The following is a 7,799-nucleotide window of genomic DNA, read 5'->3' as shown; positions in this document are numbered from 1 at the left end:
CAATGGACGTTTATTTTCAGGGATTTGATTCAGATCTCGGATCAGACTTACCGCAGTGTCGCAACTTACGAAAAAAAAATACTATATCACCCTAGAGTAATCCGGATCTAGTGAGGAGGCTTTCGCGAGAGTGAATCCGGATCCAGATTTAAGTAAAGTAATTAGGGCCTATTCAGGTGTGGAAATTTTAGCTGTCATTAGTGGCATTATTCTAATCAACAAAAGGTAAATATTAAATTTCCAATTTGTTTTGCTAAAGATAAAGAAAGAAGTATAATAATCATTAATAATTTTCACTTTTTATATAATATATTAATTTTCTTACATAATTTCTCTTAATAACATATTATTTACAGATTAAACAATGGATTATATGAATTTATGGAATATTTTATTTAAAAATAATGAGGAGGAAGATGATGTATTATTATCTTCCTCCTCCTTATTTTCAAATAAAATATTCCATAAATTCATATAATCCATTGTTTAATCTGTAAATAATATGTTATTAAGAGAAATTATGTAAGAAAATTAATATATTATATAAAAAGTGAAAATTATTAATGATTATTATACTTCTTTCTTTATCTTTAGCAAAACAAATTGGAAATTTAATATTTACCTTTTGTTCATTAGAATAATGCCACTAATGACAGCTAAAATTTCCACATCTGAATAGGCCCTAATTACTCTACTTAAATCTGGATCCGGATTCACTCTCGCGAAAGCCTCCTCACTAGATCCGGATTAGTCTAGGGTCATCTAGTTTTTTTTTCGTAAGTTGCGACACTGCGGTAAGTTTCATCCGAGATCTGGATCTAATCCCTGAAAATAAACGTCCAATATCGCCATCACTAGCCGTGTCCCGAAGCAATCCTTGCCGGTAGGCGGCGCTTCGATCCCATCGTTTAGCTTCCAGGGCCGGTATTCATAGTCGTTACTTATATTTAAGACCGACTTAAGCATAGGTTATCTTTTTCTATTACTGTTAGGTGAAAAAGGACAATCGATACTTTAAGTCAGACTTAAATATAAGCAACGACTATGAATACCGGCCCAGATGATTATGCCCTCGCGCCATCTATCGAAACTGATGCGAAACAACACGGCAGAGCTTCGAATAGGGTAAAACAGATCTACATTAGATAATTTTATAATTTAAGAAAATATTTTTATTTTAGCGTAGAAAGATACACGAAAATAGCATTAATTTGTTAACATACGAAATTAATAAAATTATTATACATATACCCTACATTATTATTACAATATCCTTCTTAAATTTAAATATATGTCTTCCAGATGATTTGTTTGATATATATATATATATATATATATATATATATGCTAATCAGGTATATACGGGGACCAAATCTTGTGTAAAATGGTATTTAGCGGTACATCTGGTAAAAGTAAGGACGGTCCCCATAGCTTCAATAAGTCTGAAGGTATACAGGGTCTTTTCCTAACAGCGGAGCATAGGAGATTCGTGTTAGTTGACTATAGCACTCGGAAAGATGGAATCTGAGAGCGCTGATTGGTCAATATTACGTAGTACCAACAGATAATAGGCCGTTACCAATAGTTGGGTACAAAAAATGAGATTCATCCGCCATATTGGTGTGGAGAAATGTTTAAATGCTAATCCTAGCAGAAAGAGGTGTAAAAATGGAGAAATGTCAAATGGTAAGGTTACTAAAGTAAAAATTGAAAATAATTAATGGAAAGTATGAATATTCTTCATTGTCCTTCAAAGTATTCAATTTTTACTTTAGTAACGACAACATTTGACATTTTTCCATTTTACACATCTTTCTGCTACGATTAGCATGTAAACATTTCTCCACACCAAAATGGCAGATGAATCTCATTTTTCGTATCCAACTATTGGTAATGGCCTATTATATGTTGGTACTACGCAATATTGACCAATCAGCTCTCTCAGATTCCATCATTCCGAGTGCTATAGTCAACTAACACGAATCTCCTATGCTCCGCTGTTAGGAAAAGACCCTGTATACGAGGACGGTCCCCACAAATTTAAGTTTTTACCAGCCCTATCCAACTCCTTTATTATTTCGTGTCATTACTGACACCATTTTATTATTATGATTCCCTCCTATTTACTAGCGCCACCCGTGACAATCGAAAGAAGTACTCGAATAATGATAACAATTTTTAGTATTCGTGGAACTCTGTTCTTTTGTATGTATATTTCATATCATTATAATGACATGTTACAAAAATATGTAAAGTTAACGCTTCAGTACATGCAAAAGGTTTATTAACAATAATTAACAAAAACAGAATTGCATAATATATGGAAATACATATTAAGTTTTATAGAATTTGAAATGCTTCTTTTTTAGCTGGTTTTCTTTTAAACGGTTTTGATTAAGTGTAGCCACATTTTTCTGCATTCGCATCCTAATAAAAATGTTTATAATATTAAATAAAATTTCATGCGCATGCATATCACATGGAAAGATTAATAACCCTCTATTCAAAAAATATCTTCCATCCTGTTTTCATAAACAAAATCTGAATTAATATGCTTATCAAGAATTTTGTCTAATTCTTTAATAAAATTTTGGAAACCTATATTGTTGTCAAGAGAATGTTGACAAGTAGAACATTTAATATTTTTCTTTAAATTATTACAAATATGATCAACCCAACATTGAAATAAAGAATCATTTAAGTGAAAAAGAGAATAGTCGTGATCAGGAATATTATTCTCCACTTCCCAGTCTTCAGACTTTACAAATAACTGCATTTTCTCTTTTAATTGTTGATTGTAGTTATTATTATTGCTGTACGCATCCCTAAAAATGTCTTTTAATTCAGCCATAGTTAGGATAGATTTGGAGTGGACATCATTTTCAATAATACAATTTCCAGCTTTGGGAGGTTTTAATATTGTGTACAAGGAAAGGATTTTATACGTCTGCAGGAATGTAGGAGCGGTAGGATGATCATTACACCCGTTCGCTTGTCTTACTGACCCAAAAAATCGCTAAATAAATCAAGCAAGATTAATGTATAATTACCGGATTTTATAAGCATTATATATTTCCTATTCTTATTTTCTATTAAATAGTTAAAGGCAGACCTCAAGAGCATCCTGATTGATTTTCCCAGTTAATATACCATTAAAACCGATACTGGATAAATAATTTATTAAGTCTAAAGTCGAACGTAAAGTTGTTCTTAAACCTTCTGCTGTTTGTTTAGTAAGGAATAAAGTCTCTGATAAACTACCATTCTCAACATGTTCTTCCCACTCATCTAATTTTGTTAAAGATGACTGTATGTACTGTAAAATGTGAATCGTGATTTAAATCCATAAACTTTCTCTTAGCATTAATTTAACCTACCATAAAATCGTTGTCATGTGGCTGTATACCTATATATGGAGGTTTTCGATTCAAGACATCGAAAAGGTCATTCATCCACTGACAAAATTCAATAGTTTCAGTAGCATCTTTTAGTTCTGGCAAAAAGTGGGCATAAAATTCTAGAGCTTTGGCCATACTGCTACTTAATACCTAAAATATGATCGCTATTTAGGAAATAAATACACGTTAAGATGAAAATTCATACCTGCACTGCTAGGCGAACCCTCATTTTAGCAGAATTGTTTAAGTTAATATGGTTGATGGTGATTCTGGGACACAATCGGACTTTGGTAGAAACTGTCTGATCTTTTTCGTATACTAGACGAAAATGGTTCCATTGAATAAAGGGTTTCTGAGGATTTATCTAAAAATAAATAATATTAGACAATTATATACGTACAAATGATAATATTTGTGAATAAGCAATGAATAATATTCAATAAATGTTAACCTGCAGCATTCCATTATTGAATAATCTATTCCTAATAGTTTTTATTAAGTGAGGAGTATCAGAAAAAACGAAAACTTTTCTGGTTGTATCCACAGGGTGTTGAAAATGAGTTTTTAAATTATTTTTTTTTCCACTCACTCCCATTTCCGACCAAAATTTTCGATTTGTGGCAGCTCCGTCACTGATGACACCGTGAACTTTTGCGCCAGCTTTTTCAAGCAGGATTATTGACTTCACAATTAATTTTACGAGAGTTATACCATCTGTAGGACCTCTAGCTGCAAATACGCCAATTGGTTGTGTAAATAATCCTGATGCTGATTGAAACATAAAAACTAAGCCGTGGTTAGCTTGTTGATTTAATGAATGGGGTTCGCCTCCTTTGGGTTTGTCGTCACCAAAATCAATTAAGCCAACATAAGTGAGAGTTTTTGAATTAACTGCAATACTCTCCCTTATAGACATTTCGTCAAATAGCAAGTAGCCATGTTTATCTTGCTCCGGCTTATTTTTTAAAAAATTTTCAAAAACTTGGAAAAAATCAGTATCAAATCCACATTTGGTATTTATATTGGAAAGCTTTCTTAAAATAATACATAATAAAGATTTTACTATATCAGAATTTTTAAAAATATAGATGGAAAAAATTAAATATTAATAGTTACCTCTTAATTGTATTTATGCAAGGTAAAGGTAAAATATTATTATTTCATAAACAATTATAATTGGATGGAGAACGCATATGTAGTATCACGCATAACATCATCCAATCTTCTGAATACCGATGCCCATTAGAGAGCTTGCACTTTGATGATTTTAACATTTCTAAAACAGCGTTTTGCTGGAAAGTAGAAACATTAGAATTTTTTAAAGTATCAAGTATAGCCTTTTCATCAATTTGTGATATTTTTTTGTAACATTCTGCTATTGATTTAGATAATGTTTTATTTCTTGGCCGAAGATGCGTCATTCTTTTTCTGCAATATGATATTTGCTTTTGCAATTTACTATTTCTTCTTATCTTCATTTGTGTGGCATTTTCTATTACCTTGTTTTTACAAGATTTTTTATTTCGTTGTATTTTTCGTCTTAATAGCTTTTTTACTGTACTGCAAAACATGCATTGTACAGATTTATTTAACAATGTGCACTTTTTATGTCTAATTGTTTCATCGATGATACTGATAATAGCGCTATCAATGTTTTTCAAATTTTCTGGCAGTTTTACTCCACAACATATGTTTAGTGCATTGATACTTAAAATGGTGTTTTCTAACATTTGTAAATTCTTAACAAATTTTTCATCAACATAATCTATAATATTTAATGATACACCATTAATTAGTAGTTGCAATTCTAAGTTTGGAAGTACAAATATTTTTTTGGATTGAAAGACTTTGAACATTCCGTTTGATTGTTTGTACGTTGTTTTGAAAAATATAACACATTTAATGTCTTCGTATATTTGCTTAAACCAAGAAGCTGGTAGCCTTATTTCACAAGTTAAGATTTGATTGAAAGTACAGGTATTATCTTCGGTGTCTTTACATTTATTTGATGATTGTTCCAGTTGTTTTAATCTGAAATATTAAGATAATCAAACTTTTAGTGATTAGTGGTAAATAATATAACAATTAATAAATTCTACGTTAAAAATAGAAAGTTACCAGAAAGAGAATTTATTATAAGATCACACAACACGAGGATACAAAGATAATCTCAAAGAAATTAAAAATTGTATGAAGAAATAAGAAGACGAAAAATTGTGGAGTATGCGGGAAATTAAAAGGTTGAAACCATATATAATAAATAAATAGGATTTCAAAAAATAAAATTTAGAAAAAAGAAAGTAATTTATCATTGAATTTTCGTGCATCACCTGTTAAGAAGCAATTTCATCTTAATTTCTAAGTAAAAGCAGTAAACAAGCATAAATAATTAAGTAAACTTATAAATCCTATAGAACTACTTCTATATTATATTTCAGTGTGATTTTTAATTTAATTTCATTATACTTACAAGTCAACATCACTGGTTTCAATGTAAGTTTGACTTAAACCCTGTTTAATCTTAGCAATCGTAGGTAATGCTTCCATTACTTCCACTGTTTCCAATAATTGGACACTTTGTATATCACTAAAGTTATGTGTACTTTCTGCATATTCTATGCTTTTACTTTGTAAATCACAAAATTGTGAAACTTGCTGTGCCTATTGATTATTACAATTATATAAATTTAAATAAAGAAGTCAATGTAGAATAAACAACAAAAGTTTATATTATTTTCTTATTAGAATTACGTATGTAACTAATTGTACTGCTTACAGTATGTGATTCTTCATCTATTATTGTAGACTTTGTATATTGGGAGCATTCCATTTGAATACATAATTTTGGTACAGTATTTGGCTTTAACTGTAACCTTTTATAAGGAATCTAAAATCAAAAAGTAAATTCAACCCAATAATTAAAATTAATCCTTACATCTCTATATGAACATACAATTTCAAATAAAAAATCATTATATTTTATTTATATATAGCGAACAACTATTCATATTTACCTCTTGAACTACAGTTCCATCCAAACTTATGAATTTTTTACTTCGCAGTATGTCATCTTCTTCAAAATGTTTTTCACATATTCTGTGCCTACTATTTAATGTAAGATCTTTTCGATGAATTGCATTTTGCCATTTTTCTCTCAGTTGTAGATCACTCGGTACAGAAAAAAAGTGGACTTTTCCTTCACTGGGTTTATTCCCTTCCATACGTTGTTTGCACCCACGCACAATGCAATGAATCGTCATTGTCATTCCATAAAAAAACAGCAGACTATTAACGAATTATCTTGATATATATCATTTACTGTAGTTAGGTTATGACTGTATAATGACATCGGCACGATCGGTACCATCGATACATCCGCGTTTCTTTTTCGCGCTCTTTTTTGCCCTCTAAACCACTATAGACATCTAGCGGTTTAATGTCTGGTTGGAGTCAGAAACGGAAACATCGGCAGTATAACAGGTAACGTTCGTTTATACATTGCAGTGCGCTTTTACGGTACTGTGAAGTTTTTATGACGTAATGATTTTGATGTCATTTCCTACTGCGGGTACTGCAGCCAATGAGAACCGCTTAGTCGCAGATATTCAACATTTGAAAACTTCAATGTTTTTATAACTTTTTATGTCACTTCCTACTGCGAATACTGTGCCTGAAAAGGTAGTGTAGCTGCAGTACAGCAGACGACACCAGCCAAAACACGAGTAAAGGGCATTACATACACGGCAATACACGCAAATAAATGCCATCAACGCAGACCTTCTTATTAATGTGTATGTTGCCGCTCATTTTGATTTCTAGTTGTAGGCTACTCCAGTTAAATTCAGGTTAAAATGCTCAAATATATATGTTAACGGTCAGATGGCATATGATATAGGAAGTGATAAGAGAAAACTATCATGCAATATCGTTGTAGATTATTAAGTGAAGAGCGATGCCAAAGTAGTCCGTAGAGTACGGAATTGCCGGTAAGGAATTCTGTGGCTTCAAACCCCCCTGATAAGAATGATCTAGTCATTCTTAGGCTGCATTGACCCCGATAGGGAGCTAGCTCCATGGTATATGAGGGTCCCACGTTGCACGGGAAAGCCGAAAGGCGGGCCGTGGCACGTCACGGGTTATCGAACGAAATGGCATAAATGGAGCTCAATAGATGATATTGGAAAAAATGTATTGATCATAGTATAGTGTTCTCTTGTTTTTTCCTCCTTTATAAATTTAATCTAAATGCTCTTAGCAATAACATTAATGTGAATTTAGAAGTAGAGGGGACAATTTCATGGTCTCTTTCTTTGCAAATTTGTTTTATGTTACTAAGGTAACTGAGTTGTTATTTTAATAGTATGAAGATTGTATTAAGTTATGAATTGTAACGAGCGGACG

The sequence above is a fragment of the Prorops nasuta genome, unplaced genomic scaffold, assembly GCF_024137725.1.
Source record: "Prorops nasuta isolate Cenicafe-Biocafe unplaced genomic scaffold, Cenicafe_Pnas_1.2 PNAS00009, whole genome shotgun sequence".
NCBI classification, from domain to species: domain Eukaryota; kingdom Metazoa; phylum Arthropoda; class Insecta; order Hymenoptera; family Bethylidae; genus Prorops; species Prorops nasuta.
Note: the sequence above shows the minus strand (reverse complement) of the source record.